The sequence below is a fragment of the Podarcis cretensis genome (assembly GCF_951804945.1).
Source record: "Podarcis cretensis genome assembly, chromosome: 4".
Taxonomy (NCBI): domain Eukaryota; kingdom Metazoa; phylum Chordata; class Lepidosauria; order Squamata; family Lacertidae; genus Podarcis; species Podarcis cretensis.
Window position 1 is genome coordinate 63,036,036 of NC_137173.1, and position 23,189 is coordinate 63,059,224.

The window sequence follows — 23,189 nt, forward strand, 5'->3', positions numbered from 1 at the left end:
GTTAAGCTATACCCACAATGTCCAGCTATGTCTTTAATTTTCTTTAGTTTTTTCTTTAGTTAGTTACATGGTGAATACAATGCATAAGGAGTGGAAGTTCATCTGTTCTCTCACCAGCTGGAATCTGGACCACACCCAGCCTTTTGGTGCAACTATATTGGTACCAATAGGGATGGGTGGGGTTTATTCAGATTGGATCTTCCCCCCACCCTTTATTCTTTCCCCCATACCCTAAGCCTCTTTGTTATCTATCACCAGTCCATACTGCCATGTCTTTAGCTGTACATACAGAGACAGACTCAGGATTCACCTTCTCTACACAAAACATTAGCTGCCGTACTTCTGGATTGACTCCCTGCCAGTTCCCTGTTGCTGGATTCCACCATTCAGCATCAGGGATCTTTGGTTGCTACCGTTCTGTCAATCAGTTTTCAAACTAAATTTATAGCCTAATTAGAAATCAGTCAGACTTGTGCAATGATCTTTCCTCTCAGGTAAGTGTGCACAGGATTGCAGCCTGAAGACTGAAACTGTATGTGACAGGCGCTGTAAGAACAGAGTATTTATCTTCAGTCCTTTGTCTCCAGGAGTTATACACAGCATCTGTGCAAGTGTTTTCCCTATATCACCATTTGTCTTCTTTCTTGCTTCTCTAACAGCAGCTATGAATTGATTCAATAGCAAGGGAGATCTCTGTGAAATGGTGGATAATTGGCTGCCTCATCTCCTCTTCCTCTTGCCTAGCATAACCTTCTTTTTTTGTCTCTACAGAAGAGCTTTCTAAGCCTGCCCATGTACTTCAGACATCCATGCCCCTCTTATTACTGATCCAGTTCCACCCACCCTGGTAATCTTTTGGTCTTGACCATCCACTCAGTGTTTCTAGCAACAAAGCCACAGCTGAAGCATTAATTCACAGGCAATGTGAGGAGCATGTTTTCATCATCCAACCCGGGGGTGACGATTAATTTTATTTATAACTTGAATCTATATTCTGTCCAGCATCACTTTTCATAAACCAGGGCAGGTTACAGAACACAGACTTAAATATAAAAACAATAAAATAAAAAAAATACAACAATAATGTGGTAAAACAGCAGATTCACAAAAACCAGTTTGCAATTCACACTTCAGATCAGTCTCCAGCAGAAACCCGGGTGAACAGGTATGTTTTAAAGTAGTAGCAATCATATGTCAGGAACCTACTTTAGTACAAAATTCTCAGGTGATGACCCATCGTCACTAAGAGACAGGCTAAAATTTTAAAGAGCATGGAATGGGAACATCTCAGGAACAATCACTGTGCTGTGCTAAAGAACTGCTCTGCTGAAACAGATCTCCAGCATACCAGTAATTAGTACAAAAGCCCTATTCAGATGTTCAAATTCAGAGTTAAGTGGAAACATGGAGGTGCTCCAGAGTCAAGCACGCTCTTGCCTGTTGTCCTCTGATTTTACGGGAGTTCTAACATTTGTGAGACCCTTCTATGGGTGGTATCCAACTCAAACATTCTCAAAATACACCCACTGATTTCAGTGGACCTATTATGAATATGACTGACATCAGCTATCATCTGGCTTCGGACACTCCCCCTCCAACTCCTGAAGGGCAATGAGATTAAGAGCTAAAACTTGTGCACTCGTACCCTGCAGAAAACTAGCATCTATGTTTACATAATGATTTCCCCTCTTGGTTGCAATAATAATTGGTTTCACTTTTTTTTAAAAAAAAGCAAAAGCAGAAAATCAAATAAATAAATAAACCACTCAACTCTGAACACTCTGAGAGCTCTTCTGTAATCCTCAATCCCTCACCTTTCTCAGCCTTGAAAACTTATCTACTTTCACATCTCTGGTGCATGCTAAATCACAATAGAACTTCACTACAGGTACTGTAGTACTGCAACACTTGCACAGATTCACATTGTGATGCACCTAAGTACATGTCCAAAAACAAAGACAAATTCAAACTTTATATTGCATTCTAAAGGATGAAAATAACACATTTTGAGCCCCAAAGTAATTCCCTCTCTGGGGGAAGAATCAACTGCCGATTTACTTGGACACAGCCAAATTAAACAAGGATGCCAAGTTTTTGTAAGAAGCAGCTCGACACATCAATTCACACAGAGGCTACCAGAGAGCATAAACTCCTGTGGTTAAACCCCAACCCAATTTGTACATATATATTACCGAAGAGAATGTGTCAAAGAAGTCAAGTTTGTGCTCTCCAATGCTTGGCAGATAAGAATTGGTTCCTTATTGTTGCATTAAGAGAGCTATTCTCTTACAGCACAGAAAAAAGAAATTAGCTTCTAGACATTTTAGCAGGCCCTTCCTCCTCAGAGTGATAGCATCAAATGAGAGCCAGGAGACATTTCCAAAGCTGCCTTTTAATGCTACCTGCAAAGCATAGCCTATGCTATGCTTTATGTACATTTCTTATTAGATCACATGAAGACTGGATTTACGCAACCATGATTTTCCACATAACCATCACGATGATCATGTAGGAGTCTGAAGTTTCCATCATGCGTCAGCAATCAGGGTTGGAGTACTTCACAATGGAAGAAATACTCTTCTATGAAGAGGGGAACTTATGTGCAATAAAATGATAATATGAAAATTACTACTTCATTATATGAACCCATCATGCGGTTTCAAATATGAGTTTCATATTATCATAGCATAATATGGTTTCATAGGATCACTCAATTATGAAACAGGCTATGAACATATCATGGGATGTTGCCATCCTTAGCTTTTAGTCTTCTGACGGCACAGATTCCATAACCACCCTATTCCATTGCTATACTGGCCTGATAGTGAAAGGTCCTTCTCTGCTCACAATGTCTGATGTGAACTCAACATCTCTGCAATTTAAGCAACTTGTCCTATTCTCACCAGAGGCAAAGAACACCTTTTTACATGCTCCTTTTGCCTTAATTTCATGTGTTTTGAAGCTGTTCACAGGTTGTAATGCTGGGAATAGGAAAGCTGTATACAGTGGTACCTCGGGTTACATACACTTCAGGTTACATATGCTTCAGGTTACAGACTCCGCTAACCCAGAAATAGTGCTTCAGGTTAAGTACTTTGCTTCAGGATGAGAACAGAAATCGTGCTTCGGTGGTGCAGCGGCAGCAGGAGGCCCCATTAGCTAAAGTGGTGCTTCAGGTTAAGAACGGACCTCCGGAATGAATTAAGTACTTAACCTGAGGTACCACTGTATTGTTATATGGCAGGCTGATCGTAAAGAAAGGGCGTTATTCTCAGCACATTATATGTAGGGCTGCCTCTGAAGACGGTTCAGAAACTTCAGCTGGTGCAGAATTCGGCAACCAGGTTGTTCACTAGGGCAAGACGATTTGAGTATATTAAACTGATCCCTTCCCAATTGCAATGGCTGCCAATTAGCTTCCAGGCCCAATTCAAAGTGCTCAGGACCACAATACCTCAAGGACCGCCTCTCTCCATATAAACCGACCCGTACCCTTTAATCATTGTCTGAGGCCCTTCTCATGTGCCTCCTCCACTTAAGAGTGGCAACACGAGAATGGACTTTCTCTGTAGTGGCTCCCTATTTGTGTAATGCTTTCCCCAGGGAGGTTCGCCTGGCTCCTTCATTATATATTTTTAGGCACCTGGCAAAAACTTTCCTCTTCAACCAGCTTTTTGGCTAATTAATAATCCTACAGCCTTATAATTGGGACTGTTATTATTTAGTTGTTTTTGTTTTAATTATTTACTTGTGTTTTTACCTTGTATTTTATTCTGTGAACTGCCCTGAGATCTTGAGATGAAGGACGGTATATAAATTTAATAAAATCTAATAAAATAAACTTTCAATGTTCTTCCTGTACAACTAAGACCTCTTTTTGCACTTGCATAACTCCCCCAAATTTGGTTACGGTTGTGACTTCAAGCTAAAGTTTAAATTCTGTTCCCTGGAATTTAAAAGAGTCTGTTAATGCAATGTAGCATGTTTGCCCAAAGGTACATTGAGGGGAAAACAACAAAAAGTTGTGTCCAGTGCTGTCCATCAGCCGAGGAAGGTTCTTTGATCCAGTAGATGGACCCATCAGTAGAATAGGAAGGTAAGCTATTTCAGCTGATTTGCCTTTCCCCCTGCAGCTCCTGACAACTTCCTACAATGTTCTGAAGGGTCCCCCAACCCTCTGGGGGCTGTTTTGGAGAATACTGGGGGATTCAGGGAAGGTTGAAGGTTGAATATGCAAAAATCTCATTCCTTCCATGCTGTTCTGCACTAGGTCAAATAAACTTCTGTCATTGGGACACCACTGGAGATCAGCAAAACCTTATTCCCATGTCCTTCTATTTCCACAAAATATAATGAACTGAATTCTTTATTTCGAAAGTGGAGTACTAGTTGGTGTAAAATATTTACAGTTTTAATTATTTTTCTTTAAAGTCTATCACAAGAGTTAATTAATACTGTGTATATACTTTAGAGCTGAAATACTGGTTAGGTGGAAAATGAATAGGTAACTAGGAATATGAATATATGTATCAATTTTCACCACAGTAATGAAAGTGGAAGGGCAGGCAACTATATATGGCAATAATCCTATCCCATACACAGATATATACTTTATTGAAGAATGCTTAAATTGACTCCTCGGATTTCCAGTTGCTTCAAAATATCACAGCATGAGCCATAACCTAAAGTAGCCATTTGCAACTTCTCCAGAGTTATTAATACAGTTTTCCTGTCCTCATTTAATGTGCATTACAGCTAGCTGGACATCTTTATCTATTATTCCAACAGATAGAGTTATTATTTTAACCTGCAGTATAGTTGTTATCATTAACCCTGCCTATAGTTCTAAATGGCATGAGAATTTGGAATGTGATATAGTTTTCTAGATCCAATGTATGTTAAACTTGCCTGGAACCAAAGTGATTTACTGAAGAAGGGTTAAACCGTTGACCTTCGGGAACTGTTTTTACTTGGGAAACGCCCCCCCAATCTATCAAAAGAAAATTAACATCCTTTAAATGGGATGAATAATGTTTAATATTGTCAACACATGTTATATATCTCAGATTCAGACTGTAGCTTATATTTGAAAAGAAGTGTCAAAAAAAGGCAAGAGAAAAAGGTTGACACGGCATTTCATACATAATCAAGGATCTTGAGAAATAAAAAAAATCTATGTAATAGATGAAGATGTAGCTTGCTGACATGAGGAAGAAATGCAGATGAGATTTTTGTCATAGCTTATGAAAAGAGCCAAGCAATTTCAACTCTCTATGGGGGAAATGCAGTATTTAGAACAATGAAATGCTTGAATTTTGCAGTAATCACCAAATATAAAGGATTATTAGTTGGTGTCAATTATGTAGGCATTCAGAGAGTTTGTCGTACAGTTGATCACAAGAAGTGATTACAAATAATTTGTATGCTTTTAGTGGCGAAACATTTCTTATGTTAGCAAAAACTGGCTACAGGGTCAGGAAACCAAGAATAAGAATAAATTGGCCAATTTTCACCATGGCAAAAGGTTAACCGTGGAATAACTCTCAGGGTTTATTAATAGACCCTGATGGGGGAGAGAGTGGGAGGAGGGGAGTTTTGCCCTCAAAGCACATTTCTTCTATTTCAGGTCCCACTGAAATAAATTGGGCTTTTGGTGCTGAAATACTTTGATGATCTGGGAAAAGCTGTTGTCAGATATGACACACAATTTGCTTCAAGTTAGCTAAATCAAGAAAGGATTATGCTCACAGAGACCTAACCGACTGAAGTGAGTGAGCAACAGTATGTGATATGAATATTGACGGATGTGTAGTAGGAAGATATATGGACTTACATAGTGTAGGAGGAAGACATATGAACTCGGACTCAACAGGAGACCAAAATAACAATAGCATCTCGGGAGGGAAGTGATATGCAGCTGCATGTTTTTTTGGGTTTTTTAATGTACTGGAAGACATGAAAAATTGTTGTAATGGAGGTATTTGTCATTCTGCCTAACATTTTGACCTTGTACAAGCCTCCTCCAAAGCATCAGGTCCTACTTACATATAGAAATAGAACAAAAGCCCATAACGGTTTTGGTTAACTAGTAAGAGCCACACTTTCCAGCCATCTCAACAGATGATCTCTTGCAAATGGCTATAAGAAGTATGAATGTTATCAAGCAACCAGTGGCTACTCTAGAAGAAAGGGGAACATCCTTGTCTGATGTTGGGGGTAGCGTTGTTGGTTTTTTGTTACTATAAACCAGCTTTCCTCAACAGGTTTCCTCTGTTGAACCACATCTCCCACCAACTCCTTTTTCATTGAAGCTAATCAGCACTTTCTGAGCTCTTCATTCCTCTCAATTAATGGAAATTGCTTCATCTTTACTGTTCTTGAGAACAAGGCAATGCTATTGTAAATCTGTGTTGCTATCTATTTAACATAGGTAGCTAGAAGCTGGTTTTCTTTTTTCTGAAGAGAAAAGAGATGGCTCTTGTCAGACTGCACCATGGAGCAACAACACTGTGCACTGTAGTGCTACAGTTGCTTCCATATAACCACCTGCAAGGGGAAATTCCTCAGTAAGGCCAGGCAACCAGTAGTAAAGGGTTCATGGAAGGAACTTTAAAACATACTAGAAAATTATTCTCTTTCTCCTTGCACAATGGGAAGGAAACAAAACAACTCAGTGCCTATGTATTAGTTTGGTTTAAGGATCATGGACAGAAAGAGCATGCTGTGTCTTGCTGAGTAGAAAAGAGGTCCATGGAGGACAAAGGGATATAAAGCTTTCAGATAAATAGATAAAAAGTTATGTAAAGAGACTACTGAGTCTTACACTGATAAGGTAAATAATCTAATTTGGCAGCTCTTATAATTATGCAGTTGACCTTTTGCACAAAAGAATGTAAAAATTTGCAAGTCCCTCTATGACCAGATATACAAAATAGAGAGAAGACATTGGTGAACAGTGTCAAGGATGTCTAAGAAATATCATCATAAGATTAATTGAGAATATTTTAAGATTTGTATCCTAAGTAGGGAGAGTAATAGCAGGAATATAATTGTGTGTTAGAAAAATATTATGCAAAGGCATAGTAGGAGTAGATTTCCCCCCCTCGTTATGTCAGCTGCAGGGAAATGTTCAATGCATATTGAGAATTTTAATGTCTAAAGGCAATTATATTCTCACTTAGTGTGTAATTTGACTTTCAGAGGGATTGCTATTTATCCAGAGTTATAATTATTAATGTTAATGATGTATCCAGAACATTTAATAAACTTAATATTGTAGCACATTCTACAGTCTCTCATTGCAAGAAGTTATTCCTCAGGTGTCTTGGTAGTATATTACTCCATTTTTACTGGTATCTGCAAAGCTAGAGATAGAGAACAATTTAATATTCTCTGTAAAGGCCTAATTACATGTTACCTACAACTACATGTTCTTCCTAGGGAAAAACAGCTTTTGGGAATGCATGGAGGAACACATGAAGGAGAAATGTTGACCTTAACCTCACTAGCCCACTGCTCCTCCAATCCAGTTTTTATCCAAATACCTTTCTTTTCTCTAGAGTTTCAGGTGTGTTTTTATCTCAAAATATGTATATGGATTACTTAGGAAAAGTAGTGGGGGTGGGGAGGTTGAGGGAGCCACCCCACCTTCCATTGCTTCTACACTACACTACACCCAAACTGCTCTCATAAAACTTAAGTGTTATGCTTTTGTTACACATGAAACAAAAAACACACCTATTCACTAAGGACTTTGACACTTGAGATATGTATAATTATAGAACCCACCCTATTCTGGTTGTCAATTCTATGCAATTGCCTTCTGATTGTAACATTGGTTTTAATATTGTATTGCAACCTGTAACTTCCACTTACAGTTTTGCTCGCTGCTTCTGTTGCCTTGTTTGAATCCCTGTTGAATGTGAAATCTGATGTTACATTAATTCTGTTTTGGATTCTGTTAATGTGTTTGCTGTTTTTTCTTTACCTTTCCATTTTCCTGTTTTATCCTTTTGTGGTATACAACATATAAAATATTAAATACAAAAAACAAACAAACCATGAGACCCCCAACTTTCAGAGGTTAACAGAGGTAACTTTAAATATTGTTACTGCCACTCCCGGCACTACAGCTGCTACTGATTACTCCAGAACTTCCTGAAGGTGTTGAGTTCTGTACAAAACTCATAATAGAGACTTCCATTGTACCTGAGCCATTCTAGTTCTTGTTGCTTTGATGAAATAGAAGAGGTCAATCCAACTTTTCCTTCTTGTTTGTAATAGGGATCACACGCTTCCTAGGGTCACTCATACTAGGCTAAGCAATTCTTGTACAATTGCAGAGGATGTGGATTGAATTGCTGAGTTAACTTGACTTTCTGTAGATGGAGTGTTCTTGCCATTTCCCCCCAATATGCTCAGTATGACTAACTCACAGACTCAAAGTGAACTTTCAACACACAGAATGCTGTCCAGTCCCAAGATGGCTCACCAGGACTTCTATGCAAGACAGCAGGAAGCATGTTTCTAAACTACAAACGAGCAAGCATTATATCTCCAACTCTGTATTTAAAGAGAAAAGCCACAGCTGAAAAGACAAACCGCTATTCCTGATACAGCCTTGTTGCAATATTTTATATGTTGTAATATCCGTGCTGCTGTATTTTAGATCCTTCATACAGCCACAATGGAGTGATTATTCCTGAAAATACCACAGCAATGAAAAAAGAAAAGCTTGCAACAATTGTTATGTTAAGGCAATGGCTTTAAAAATCCCCCAACTTCAGGGAACTCTTTCCAAATTGATTCATCTGTCAAGGGACCTGTCTGTGATGCAAAGGATTCTCAAGAGCATTTTAGGAGATGCTTGCTAATTCTTTTAGGCTTTGCCACTGCTCCTACATGAATTGAAATTAAGATACACTCAAGGCTGTCCCAGGACTTTAAGGTGGATAGTGGTCAAGTTGCTTTTTCAGGGAAACGTGTCAGTCCTTAGTGACTATCATCAAGGAATCCTTAATAAGCTTACAAATGCCAGATAGAGTTTCAAAACTACTGGCTTAGGCATTTTCCAGATAATAGGCTTCAATCCTAAATTGGCCTTCTCCATATAGAAGGCTCCTTGTAGGAGGGATTTAATCCAGCGGAAGCTCCCACAGTGGAAGGAGGTAGGTGGTTTTGGCAGACCCCAGACCCAACATCACCATTGTCTCAAAGGAATCCTCAACCCCTACAGTAGATTTTTTTGAGGACTAGGGAAACATTGGTAATCAGCAAAAGAATGTCGCCCTCTCTTCCACTGGGAGCAACTTAGGATCAAAGCCTTTATCCAGGGCCATCTTGACCATAGGCGCCAAGGGTGTAGGGCACTGGGCTCTCAGGGGTGCCAGGCCGAGAGTCCGGGGCCCGAGAGTTGAGTCCGGGGAAGAGCCCGCCCGTTGGTTGGAGTGCCGCAGTGGGCTGTTCTGCTGCGGGTGGCTCTGTGCCGCGAGTTCGGAGGTGACTGAGCCAGCAAAATGCTGAGGCGGCCGGCCAGCCTCGCCCTCCTGTGAATCTGGGACAGGGCAACCTGGGGGTGTATGTGTCCCAGGCGGATCTTTGCACCCCGGCTCTGCATATGCTTAAGACAGCCCTGCATTTATCTGTAATGCTTAAAATGTAGAACAGTTGCTCACTTGTTACATGGGATTTGCTAAAGCAACTCTGTCTTGTGTTACTAGAAATGCAGATAAATGTGATACAGATAAATGTGACTTTTTTGATATTAAAAGGGCATAATATTGCCATTGGCAAAATCTGATATTCCTCCCTATGCTCATGCATTCCTTTCCCTCCCTTTCCCAAGTGCTAACAGTTGTTATCTTGCACTTCCTTCAATAATATTTAATGTAGGTATATTCTGAGTGTTGCTGTGGCCAGCTGTGTCTGTGTCATGGATGACTTCTGATGACAAGAGTAGGGATGAGTGAGAACTATTCTCATTTAGAGCCTGGTAGGAGCTGTTGCACCTAACAGCTGGAATGTTAGTCCAGCCAGGCAACTCTGTATAGACATCTGGCTGGCCACTGTGAGAACGGGCGGGGGGGGGGGAGAGCCACTGGCCCGATCTTATGTTCTTATGCCTTACACACAAGCAAACAGTAGGCTGAATCTCACATGCAATATTAATATTGACAAAGCAAGAAAATCTTGCATTTCCAGTGGTTCAGCCCAAGAAAGGGAAGGAAAACGCCCAACTTAACTTTAACATCTTGCCCTTTTTTGTAGTGTTGCTGAGTTAATTTACAACCTCTGATTTTCATCTAGAACCTTTCCTGGAGATATCTGGCATGATAAAGACAGAAAGCTGGAGAACTCTGCCTGTTTTACAATCTCAGTATTGAAAGAAAAGCTATCACATTAAAATTTTCCCACCTAAAACATGAAAAAACAACCTCATGGACAAAATGGTTTCTTTGTTGTCTGCAGCTAGAGTTTTATTTCCACTTGGAGATGGATGTTCTGTTTATCTGTTTGTTGTATTTTGTCAATGGTTGAAATATACTCAGAGTCGCAAAGTGATTTCATGCTCTTTATTCAGCTCATAGTGGTGAGGAGGAATGAATGAATGTCCCCTCAAGGTATCTGCTTTATATACATTATTTACACAATGGGCTGCACATGATTGGCTAATTCCGGAATTCTACTGTAAGCCAATCAGGTTGTGGATTCACTTCTATCTGGAGCATGATTGGGTAGTTCCTGCCAACCAATCATACTGCTGCATTGTTCTAGGACCAATCAGACTGCTGCATTCTGAATCCTATTGTTCTAGGACCAATCAGGCTGCTGCCTTTTGGATCCTATTGTTCTAGGGCCAATCAGACTGCTGCAGTTTGGATCCTATTCAACCCAGTACATAACACCCCTCCCCTCTAAGTTCCAGTCCTGCCCGGGAGGTCGCATTCATAGTCCTCGAGGTACGCCGGCGGCCTACGTGTGCGTTGCGGCCTGGGGTGTTCCCTGGTCCGGGGTTCAGGTTCTGGCTCGTGTTCCAAGGATGCTGGCTGTGATGGGGCTGTTTGGTCTGGCGCAACCGGCTCACTCAGTCGTGGTTCTGGTTCCGGTGTCCTTTCGGCCTCGCGGGTCCTCTCTGTATTTACTGATTCTGCCTCTCCTGCTGGCCCCTCGTGCTCTATGGGCCTCACTGCCCCTCTGTTCCCTTGGGACTCCTCTGCCCTTTCCTCCTCCTGGTTTTCTCCTGGGAATCGTCGCCGTATCTGGTCGCAGTGGCGGCGCCAGCATTGCCCCCCATCCGTTAGCACCTCATACGACACGGGGCCAGTGACCCTGGTGACTGTGGCGGGTACCCATGCTGGGCCTGCCCCAAAATTCTTTGCGTACACTGGGTCCTGAGCCTCGAAGGTCCGGGGGTTCTTGCCTTCCCCCACCACTGCCTCATCCTGAGCTCTATCGGGGTGAAGGCGGTCCAATCTGATTGCAAGGCGCCGACCCATTAGTAGTTCAGCGGGGCTCCGGCCAGTCGTTGAGCTGGGGGTGCTGTGCTGTGCTAGAAGGAATGTGGCAAGGCGGTACTCCCAATCCCCTTGTGTCATACGGCGAAGGGTGTCCTTGGTGGTCCGCACCATGCGTTCTGCTTGGCCATTGGTGGCAGGGTGGAATGGCGCCGAACGGATGTGGCGGATGGCGTTCTGCGTTGTGAAGGTTTGGAATTCTCCTGACGTAAATGCAGTCCCGTTGTCTGAGACGAGAGTGTCAGGGAGCCCGTGGGTTGCAAACAGCCTGCGTAGTACCCGGATGGCTGCGGACGTAGAAGTGGACGGTACCAGTGCGACTTCCAGCCATTTGGTGTAGGAGTCCACCACTATGAAGAATGTTTTCCCCTGAAAGGGGCCAGCGAAGTCCACATGCAGGCGTGACCATGGTGCTCGGGCGGACTCCCAGGACTGGACTGGGGCCCTTGGGGGATCTGGGCGGGATTCTTGGCAGGCCTGGCAGTGTTTGACCCAGGCCTCTATCTCTCCGTCGATCCCTGGCCACCACACATAACTCCTGGCAAGGGCCTTCATTCTTACTACCCCTGGGTGTGTCTCGTGTAGGGCTGTGAGGACCCTTTTGCGGAGGGGCTGGGGAACAACGACCCTGCTTCCCCATAACAGGCACCCCTTGTGGGCCGACAGTTCATGTTTGCGGGTTGTGTAGCCGGCGAATTCTGGCCCGGGGCTGCTGCTGGGCCATCCCCTCCACACCCAGTCCAGGACCCGGGAGATGACCCTATCTTTCTTGGAATGGTGTGCAACTTCTTGTGCCTGAATGGGGCGGTCAGGAAGCAGCTCCAGGCTCATAACCTCTTGTGCAGGTGCTGGGTCGGGGCCTGTTTCCGGTAGTGGTAGCCTGCTGAGGGCGTCCGCATGGCCCATCGCCTTCCCTGGACGGTGAATCAGTGCATACTGGTAGCTGGCAAGGAAAATTGACCACCTGAGGACGCGAGGAGACAGCACTTGGGGGGTCTGCTTTTCAGGGGCAAACAAGCCAAGCAACGGCTTGTGGTCAGTCACCACGGTGAAGGGCCGCCCGTACAAGAAATCATGGAATTTTTTTACTCCCTTCACGATTGCCAGACCCTCCTTGTCGATTTGCGAGTAGTTCCGCTCGGTTGCGTTGAGTGTCTGGGAAAAGTATGCCACTGGTACCTCTCTTCCATCCGGGAGTTGGTGTCCCAGGACAGCGCCAATTCCATAGGGCGAGGCGTCGCATGCTAGCACCACCGGCAGCCTCTCGTCGAAGTGTGCCAAGACCGAGTTTGAGACAAGCAAGTCCTTGACTGCCTGGAATGCGGCCTCCTGGCGCTGGCCCCACACCCAAGGGGCCCGCTTGTCCAGGAGTCTGTGTAGGGGCTCCGCTACCGCCGCCTTGTGGGGAAGGAAGGAATGGTAAAAGTTCAATAGTCCCAAGAAGGCCTGAAGTTCAGTCTTGTTCTTGGGCGCTGGGGCATCACAAATGGCCCGTACCTTGTCCCCAGTCGGGTGGACCCCTTCTGCGTCCACCATAAATCCCAGAAAGTCCACCTGAGGCACTCCTAGTAGACATTTTTCCCGCTTCACCTTGAGACCCGCCGTCTGGAAACGGTGCAGAACGGTGCGGAGGCGGTCCTCAAACTCCTCTGGTGTGGGCCCGGCAATCAACACATCATCGAAGAAGGGGGTGACGCCAGGAATCCCTTTAAGTAGAGAGTCCATTAGATTCTGGAATATGCCTGGTGCCACGCTGATACCGAATTGCAGCCGCTTTACCCTGAATGCTCCTCTGTGCGTCACAATCGTCTGTGCCTCTGCTGTGGCCTCATCTACTGGCAGCTGTTGATATGCTTGGGCCAAGTCCAGCTTGCCAAAAATTTTCGACCCAGCCAGGGTGGCAAGAACATGGCTGACCACTGGCACTGGGTATGCATGGGCCGTAAGGGCCTTGTTTATGGTACATTTGTAGTCTGCGCAGATGCGGACCGAACCATTAGGCTTGACGGGTGTGACAATTGGGGTTTCCCAGGGGGCATTAGGCACCGGCTCCAGCACTCCTTGCTCCACAAGCCGGTCCAATTCCTCGTCTATACGGGGTTTCAGGGCGAACGGGACCCGGCGGGCCTTGAGCCTGACCGGTCGTACTGCGGGGTCAAGCTGTAGAGCAATTGGGGGGCCCGTATACTGTCCCAATTTCCCATCAAAAACCCCCGGAAATTCCTTGCATATGGCGTCCACGTCCACTTGTAAGCTAGTGTGGTTCACCCCGGTGACGGCTAGCCCCAGTGGTCCAAACCATGCCAATCCCAGTAAGCTAATGTAGGGGCCCTTGACCACCAGCAATTCCAGTTGCCGCGTCCGCCCTCGGTATTGCACCCTGAAGGTCCCCACCCCCATTGTGGGGACCTTACGTTTCTGGAAGTCCCGGAGGGTGAATGGGGCCGGCCTGAGTTTGGGACCCCCAGTAGGACACAGTTTCCTTAAGGTCCTTGCCGAGATTATGGATAGAGTTGAACCCGTGTCAAGCTCCATGCGGCATGGGGCCCCCTCTATCTGTACGTCAACATAAATTTTCTCTACGTTGGGGTGGGGCAACTGGTATACCTGGAAGTCCGTGAGCTCAGTCGAGTTGCCTTGGTGCGTTGGGCCCCGGGACCTGGGGCTCTTGGATTGGTCATCTGATGCCTGGCGTCGGGTGGGCCGAGCCCGACACACCCGGGCGATGTGTCCCGATTTTCTGCACTGCCTGCACTCTGCGTTGCGGAAACGGCAGGTCCTCCTCTCGTGACTTTCTCCACAGCTTGCGCAGTTCCCTCCTTCTCGTCGAGGCAGCTGTGGTATGTGGGCTGCTTGAGTGCGCTGCTGTACTCGGTGCACCTCCTCCCTGTTGGATCCTGAGTCGTCGGTGAGGTCTTCATGGTGGACCCTCGGTTGGGATGGCTGGCTCGGCCGTGCCTCTTGCGTCGACCTCTCGGCAGCTTCCGTTGCCAGGGCCTCCTCCAGAGCGACCTGGAACGTTAGGTCCTTCTTAGCGTAGAGGCGTCGTTGCAGCTTCTCATCCCTCAGGCCACCGACGAGGCGGTCACGAAGCATGTTCTCCAGCTCTGAGAAGTTGCAGAACCGGGCGGCTTGGCGGAGAGAGGTCACAAACCCAGTTATGGTTTCCCCAGGGGCTTGCCGCTTTGCGTAGAAGGCATTTCGACGAGCCACCACTGAGGGCTGCGGCGAAAAGTGCCCCTTCAGCTGTTCCATTATTGTTTTGTATGGAACAGTAGCGACGTCTTCAGGCGCAAGGAGAGCCCGGGCGATTTCAAACGTCTCCTCTCCGCAGACGCTGAAGAATATTGCCCTCTTCTTGGCGTCTTCTTCATTGGTGACCCCTTTGGCTTCTAGGAGGAAGGTGAAACGGGAGGCGTATGCTTCCCAGTCTCCAGATGCTGGGTTGAACGGCGAAAAGCTGCTGTTGGTTGCCATTCTGAGTTCCTTGTGTCCCGGAGCTGAAGCCTGGATACACGGTGCGAGGCAGCGATGCGGCAGGTGGCGGTGCTGCGGTGCTGTGTGTGGCAGTCAGCTCAGCGGGATCCCACCTTCGTCGCCAGTGAAATATACTCAGAGTCGCAAAGTGATTTCATGCTCTTTATTCAGCTCATAGTGGTGAGGAGGAATGAATGAATGTCCCCTCAAGGTATCTGCTTTATATACATTATTTACACAATGGGCTGCACATGATTGGCTAATTCCGGAATTCTACTGTAAGCCAATCAGGTTGTGGATTCACTTCTATCTGGAGCATGATTGGGTAGTTCCTGCCAACCAATCATACTGCTGCATTGTTCTAGGACCAATCAGACTGCTGCATTCTGAATCCTATTGTTCTAGGACCAATCAGGCTGCTGCCTTTTGGATCCTATTGTTCTAGGGCCAATCAGACTGCTGCAGTTTGGATCCTATTCAACCCAGTACATAACACCGGTATTATTATTTCATATAGAATTATTTCAGCTGCCATTGTGCAAGAATCTTTTCTATTAAGCAGAGAAGAGATGCAGTCTAAATCACTCCTTAAATCATGAGCTGATGCCCAAGAAACTGAGGAATAGGTATAAGGAAGAAATTTAAGAACTGCAGAGCAGTCCATGGAGTGAAATGTTAAGGGTAGTTTTAAAGTGCCCAAGAATCTGAACTGTTTAACTGCAGTGCAGTCAGTTATAGGTAGTCATTATCTCTTACTGCACTACCTTCAATTCCAGAAAAACCTGAGCTGCCTCTGGATAAGAAGACTTACTATTATGGGAAGAAACTGATATTTTCATTCTTTGTTCATGGATGTAGACAGTGATAAATTAGTAAATGGAACAACATTGAATAAAGATACTTGTACTTTCATGGTCATAATTTAGAAAAGAATCATACAGATCACAACCATAGATTGTGCATTTTAAGAAGAATGGAACCCATATTTAAATGATCATATATTGTACATGTCTATGTACCTGCTTCACTGCGCAGATGTCTGTGGAGACTGCAATAGACTATGGGTTCTCAGTGTGTGTACATCTCATATACACAAAATGAAATAATCTATGTGTACAAATGTGAGACACATAAAGGTTGCTAGTTTCCATCTACTTGGGAAATGTTTTCTAAGGAAAAAATTCATAAAGTGTGAGGAGACCCATGAAGTGGATTCATGGATCTATATGACTGTTCCTTGCTAACTTCCAGTTTTGAAAACTCACAAATAAACAAATTATTTCCAAATTTCCAGATCTATAAACCCTCTCTAGCTTCTGTTACACCTCTGGTTATTATCACTTGTTAAAAATAAACACTTTTTTTTACCATACAAAATATAAATCCCTACAAATACATATAATAGAACACTAAATAATTACATTTCAAAGTAGGACAACTCTCTAAAGAGATTCAAGAAACTTAAAAGTGAGACATTTAGGTGAACATAGCAACTGAACAAATCATAATGTTGTCCTAATTCTTACTTATATTCTTATTTATATAAAATGCTTTTTATATAAAAAAGTAGAATCAAAAGGAGAAAATCTTACAACAACACTAATACAACACACATTCATAAGTGCTATAAATACAGCTGTCCTTTTTACAAACTGATCAAACCCTTTCTATCAATATGCACCCTCGGGTAAGCTGCATCTTTTATAGCCTCTTGTGATAAAAATAAAACACTAAGTACATTTCTTTTCTTAACCATTTCCTCCCCCCCCCCCGTGATGGCAATGAATTTTTGACCATCTGTGTTTATAAAATATTAATAAAATATTCTCATGCAAGATTCAATCAGATACTAATATTGTGGGTGTTAAATACTGTGCTGAGTTAGTGGAGGAAAGAGGACAAGCCCTGTCAAAACATAACTGAGGTAGTTAGCTTGCATAAATCATCCTGTGTTGACATAAGTGCCCTTCACACATTAACAGAGCCCCATGAGAACCACTTCACTGTAAATTTATCCCATGCCTCTGCTGTAACATTTAAAAGCCCACAACTAGATGGGCGGGCCTGATCATGTGGATCTTTCCTACGTTACTGGCACCCACGTTGCTACTGCAGTAATATCTAAAAAAGCATCAGAGATAAACTAGAAAGTGTTTAAACTAAAATGGATTGGATATTTGAATAAGTTGCATAAAAGCTCCTTCTTCAAGAGGGGAAAGCCCTCAACCTAGGGTGCTGTTATAGTTTAGAGCACAAAGCTGAAAATAAATGTGCTATTTTTCACCAAAATATTGTTTCCCATTACTGAAGAGAAGTGATGGGCCTGAGGGTCTCATGCATTACAAATCTCATGTGCTTTAAATTGCTAGTAAATCACTTGCGTTTTGCCTTTAGTCGTTTTTGCCGAGCTCAGCATTTATTGCTTACAGCTGAATACAGCCACCTAAATCATCCATCACATTTTTATAACCTACTGTAGCTTTCCATTTCATACACCAAGGAACTGGCACATTTTCAGATAGTGCAGGACTGAACACTTTATTCATTCACTGAATAACACAACACTTTCCCTCCCATATGCACAATAGGTTTCACGATTTTGTTTTACAGTAAACTGAGGGAAAGGATACATCCTTATTGATCAAGCGGCAGGAAGTTTGATATACAAGTTCTGGATTATTATTATTATTATTTACAATCCATTGCTCTATCGGCTTTTAAACTCTTAGGTTAGCAAATACATGCCTCTTTATATATGCAAGCATATTTGAGAAGAATTCTACATTTACTAAAGGTTTCCACGCTCTTTTGTATGTTTACATGACCAGGACAGTTTAAGAAGCTGCTACCATCTCTGCTGCTTCCTAGCATTTCATTACTACTTAGTAAGTGATATACAGAAAGCGCTTGAGATCCCTGCCAGGTTCAACTATATCTAGTCATCAGTATATTTTCACAGGGTGTATTCATTCTGTCGCTGTATTCATCTCACCCATTCTTGAGCTTTTGATCAGTGTTACTTTATTTTCTCTTGTGTTTCAAACGTTCTTTAAAAACACAAAGTGGGATTTCATTTATGTACAGATTTTTCTGTGACAGAATGGCAATGCAGATATCAACAGCTATGGTGTGTACACAAACCCATTTATTCAATGATTATTTTGCCTTAATTAATGAGACAAAAAAAAAGAGAGCTGTGAATCAATTGGTTTATTTGTTTCCAAAACTTTCTGCCGCTCAGGATTTCAGAATGTGAATAAATCTTTATGAACATGCCTGGGTGCTAATATCCTTAGTTGAGCACCTTCTCTCGGTCCCATTAACTTGAGAGGCACAGCCAGTGTTCGAAACTCCCGTTGTTCCAGGCGCATTTTGCAACAGGGAATTTCATTAGTGTGAGCAGTTTATGAGCTCTGGGCGCAGTACTGCACCTAAGATTTCAGATTAAAACTGCAGAGTGGAAGGAAAGGAGGGCCTTTTTCTGCCTCCCCACTTCCAGCTACTCTCTGAAGACTGGAGAAGAGACCCTCTTAAGAATATTAGGGGGGTGGGCAGGGGGAGTGCTAGACCATGTGAAAAATGAACATAATATTTTAGCTGCAGATCATTCATTTTCAGCTTTGTATTCTTGATATTAAAAAGTGCCTAAACATTCCATGGTTGCATCCATAATCTAGGCTTAAGATGCCATTTAGCTCCTAGCTTTCATATCTGTTTCTAACATTGGGCACAGCTGGTCGTAACAAGAGAGCCCTTTTGGGACTACTGCCATATTGTGGAATTTCTACCCTAAAGAGATTAGGTTTTAGGGTTAGGCCAGCAGGCTCAGACCTTCCTATTTAGTCCAGCCTACAGATTAAGACTCATTACCCAAATGCCTTTGGCATTCCACACCATTGGTTCAACTTGGAACAGAACAGCTTCTTATTTTCCTACATAAAATGCATAAGGACCAAAAATAACAGAACTGTCTGCCTTGAATTCTATTTGGGGAAAGAATAACTATAATTAAAATAATCAGCTTTCATTTCATTAGCTTACATATACCACAACTCTATATGGTTTATTAGCATTACAGTGGTACCTCTGGTTATGAACTGAATCTGTTCTGGAGGTCCGTTCATAACCGGAAACTGTTCTTATCCTGAGGCGTGCTTTCGCTAATGGCAGAGGTGTGCAATTTCCGCTTGTATCCTGGGGCAAAGTTCACAACCAGGAGCAGCTACTTCCGGGTTAGCGGAGCTTGTAACCTGGAGCTTGCGCAATCAGAAGCGTTCGCAACCAGAGGTACCACTGTACTATATAGGGTTCTGTATAATTTTGTTACACAGGCAAGATTGAATGATTATGTGAGACTTCTGTTGCATTCATGTAAACAATACATCTTAAGGGAGGAACATCCAAATTTCTTGTGTATTTATTTACTCACTAGCTAGATCCCATGAACAGGTTATGTAAGGAGCTGTGCAGATAAATGCCCTATCAGTTGTCTCATGGGCTTCCAGATAACAGATCCATTCTACATTACACTTTCACTCTTGTGGTGGTAAAGCCTCTCCTCCTCCCGGAGGGGAGGGGTTGTGAGCGGTAGACGATTCCTGCGTCATGCAGGCGGCGTTCCGCCCCGTGCTTCAACTCCATGGCTGGTGCGCCACGCCCCTCCCCGGTTGGGCACCCAATAGGGAAGCTCGGCGGGGGTGTGGCTTGCTGCTCAAATGCGGCCGCGCCAGCCATTCCCGCCATTGCACACACATTTTGGATTGGCGACCAGACCCGATTCCGGGATGACGGTGTTCATCTTTCAGATTGGGGGAATGACATATGGCTGGCTAACATATCCAATAGTCTTGGAGATTGGTTGCAGCTGTAAGGGTATTGGTGGCGAGCCTTTTGGGCTCGGGTGGTGGTTAGGTATTGGAATGTGTTGTTGGTGTTTCGGGGGGCAAGGTGTCGCCATCGCCTACCCCTTCAATTTTGGGTATTCCGCTAAAGGAATCCAGCGGTCGTGGATCCTGTCCAATGCCCGTGTGGCGGGGGGCCATGGCACGACCCCCGGTGACATCAGGAGAGAGCCTATAGTTGTATTAGCATCAATAGGCTCCCCCTACTGGTGGTTAACCCTTCCTCAGACTCAACCCTCTCCGAGTGGGTGGAGTGTAATGTTCCGTGGTCCAATGCCTAAGCCAATACCTTCTTACATGCTGTAATCAATAATGGTTTGGCCTTTCCCTTGCCCATTAACCTTATATACTGTGTCCACGTGTCTTTATTCCCCAAGCGGGGATCGGGTCCTCGAATCACAACTTACATTGAAGTCTGACTGTTGGTAGGGGTGGAGGGAGGATGCAGGTCAGAGCAGAAGATTCCCAACACAAATAGGATGTCTGCTGAGGGTACGGAAACAAAAGGCTATGGTGCTGTGGTAGCGGTGGTGGTTTTTACAATGTCTTGTATTTGTTAATAAGTAAACAGCAAACGAACAAAGCTCAGAATAATTTAATATGTAGCTATATTTGTCCCCTGTTCTCATGCCCTTATTTCATGCAACCATAGCAGTTCTTCCTGTTCCATCTATGACATTATGCTATATACAACAGCCAAGAGGATCCCGTGCTAAGCTGCCTGTACTTGTGAAAGGGCACAACCTGGTTATGTTGTGTTCTTAGCCCAGCTACAGTCTGTTATGCGTCATACCAAAATAGACATAAATGTTCCCAAGCTAGAGTGGCCAGTTATGCATTGCCAATAAAGTGAATTTGCATACCAAAAACAGTACGAAACAGGACAGCAATTTGCATAAGTTTGCATTTGGTAACTTACATGTCTGGATGCAAGTTTAGATACTATATTTTAATTCCATTTAAATATAAAAACATCTCACCATATTGGGGAAGACACAGGATGGCTTGTGTGCCTTCTCAGTCTGCTCATCAAGACTCCTACCCTTTATTGTTATGGTTCCTTATGTTTCAATCAGATGTAGACTGGACATCCCTCAAACACAAGACGCCTAGAAGAGGGCTGTCCTCTGTCAGCCCTTCAGAAGAGAGGACTGAGCACATGGGTGCCATAATGATTACTCCAATCTTTGAAAGCAGAACAGCTGAACTCTTACCTCTCTCGCCCTGACCTAGCCACTGTGATCCACGCAACGGTCACTTCCAGACTGGATTATTATACGTGGGGCTGCCCTTGAGACTGACCCAGAAACTCCAGCGGGTGCAGAATGCCGCGGCGAGACTCCTTACGGGGTCCTCACTGCAGGATCACATTCACCCAGTGCTATACCAGCTACACTGGCTCCCGGTGGAGTGCAGGATTAGGTTTAAGGTGCTGGTTTTAACCTTCAAAGCCCTATACGGCCTAGGACCCTCGTACCTACGGGACTGCCTCTCCTGGTATGTCCCACAGAGGACCCTATGGTCTTCAAACAAAAACATCTTGGAGGTCCCAGGCCACAGAGAGGTTAGGTTGGTCTCAACAAGAGCCAGGGCTTTTTCGGCTGTGGCTCCAATCTGGTGGAACACTCTGTCACAAGAGACTAGGGCCCTGCGGGACTTGACATCTTTCCGCAGGGCCTGCAAGACAGAGCTGTTCCACCAGGCCTTTGATTTGAACTGCTTTTATAATGAAATGATTTTAGAATGTTGTATTATTTTACTGTTAGCCGCTCTGAGCCCGGCTTCGGCTGGGGAGGGCAGGATATAAATTTATTTATTTATTTATTTATTTATTTATTTATTTATTTATTTATTTATTTATTATTGAGCAATCAGGCTCCTAACATGTCCATATGAATGACCTACTAGAGCAGGCATTCCCAGACCTCGCCCTCTAGCTGTTTTTGGACGACAACTCCCATCATCCCTAGCTAACAGGACCAGTGGTCAGGGATGATGGGAGCTGTAGTCCCAAAACATCTGGAGGGCCGAGTTTCGGGATTGCAATACATCTGGAGGGTCGAGTTTGGGGATGCCTGTACTAGAGCTATGAAATTGGGCACAAATGTGTGCTAGTCAGATTTAAGTAGTAAAGACAAATCGGAAAGGGGACATTAACAAAAAATTCACAAATACAAGATATGCCTTTACCACTGCAGATGAAGCCAGTGTGTATTATCAGGCTGAAACATTGCTTTATGTATTGGTTCTTGCATGCTTAGATCTTTAGTCACTATCTATTTTAATAACAAAGTATTGTACAAATTTGCTATTTCCCATGTTAGGAGTGCACCAATTTATTTTTGTTCAAGTAATATTGAGACCATTTCCCTTGGTCCGAATGAATCTGGTGGTGAGACAACTCCAAAGTAGCTTTGATTGTCAGCCTCATGTTCTGATAAAAAACTTGTTTTAGAAACCTATGATGCATGAATAGGTTTCAAGGTGAGCAACTACAAAAGAGGCATTATAGCCTACAAAACAGGATAAATGAAGGTTGTGAGTAGTACGGGGGGAAACCCCCTAGTTTAAAAATCATGCCACAGCATGAAACAAAATAGAAACCTCTCTCACACATGGCTGCAAGAATAATTACGGTTTCAAACTAAAAAGCACGAAGATTTGTTGATTTAAAAAACCCACCCCTTAGTATGTGACAAATTAAGTGATGTTACATTGGCAGGAAATATATTGTTAGATCTGAAATGACAGAATTTTGCATTAAGCAAATGTTTCAGGAAAAGCTTACTGCCAAATATTTCCTTCTTCTTTTATTTTTGCTCTGAAGACTGCTTAGTAACATTTTAGCAATTGGTTATAAAACAGAACACTTTATTTCACATGCCACTGGCTCATCTGCATTTAATATTCTATTCCATTTCAATTTTTTACATTAAATTGTGTGTGTGTGTGTGCGCGCGCACCAGGAAATGCTGGCAACTTTTGTACAATAATTTATCTACAACAGTTCTCCAAAGGGAAGCCAGGTATTTTCACAGGGAATTATGGATTCTGAAAAACAATATTAAATCCAGGGGTCGGATGGGGTGGCGATGGTGCAAGTACAGGGAAATGCTGGCAACTGTTGTACATTAATTTATGCTAAACAATTCTCCAGTGGGAAACCAGCTATTATCATCACAGGGACTTAAGGACTCTAAAAAGCAATTAGCAGAGCTCTGGAAAATGGCTCTGGAAGGTTCAACTGCAAAGACAAAACAGAGTTCTTGAATGACATTTTACTCTTGCTTAGTCTTTT

The 23,189-nt window shown here is 43.7% G+C and overlaps 1 protein-coding gene across 5 annotated transcripts in view; it reads right to left on the minus strand.

The window, feature by feature from the left end:
- IL1RAPL1 (interleukin 1 receptor accessory protein like 1) overlaps positions 1-23,189 on the minus strand; it is a 670,572-nt gene that overhangs the window by 49,706 nt on the left and 597,677 nt on the right. The gene's annotated exons all lie outside the window — the stretch shown is intronic.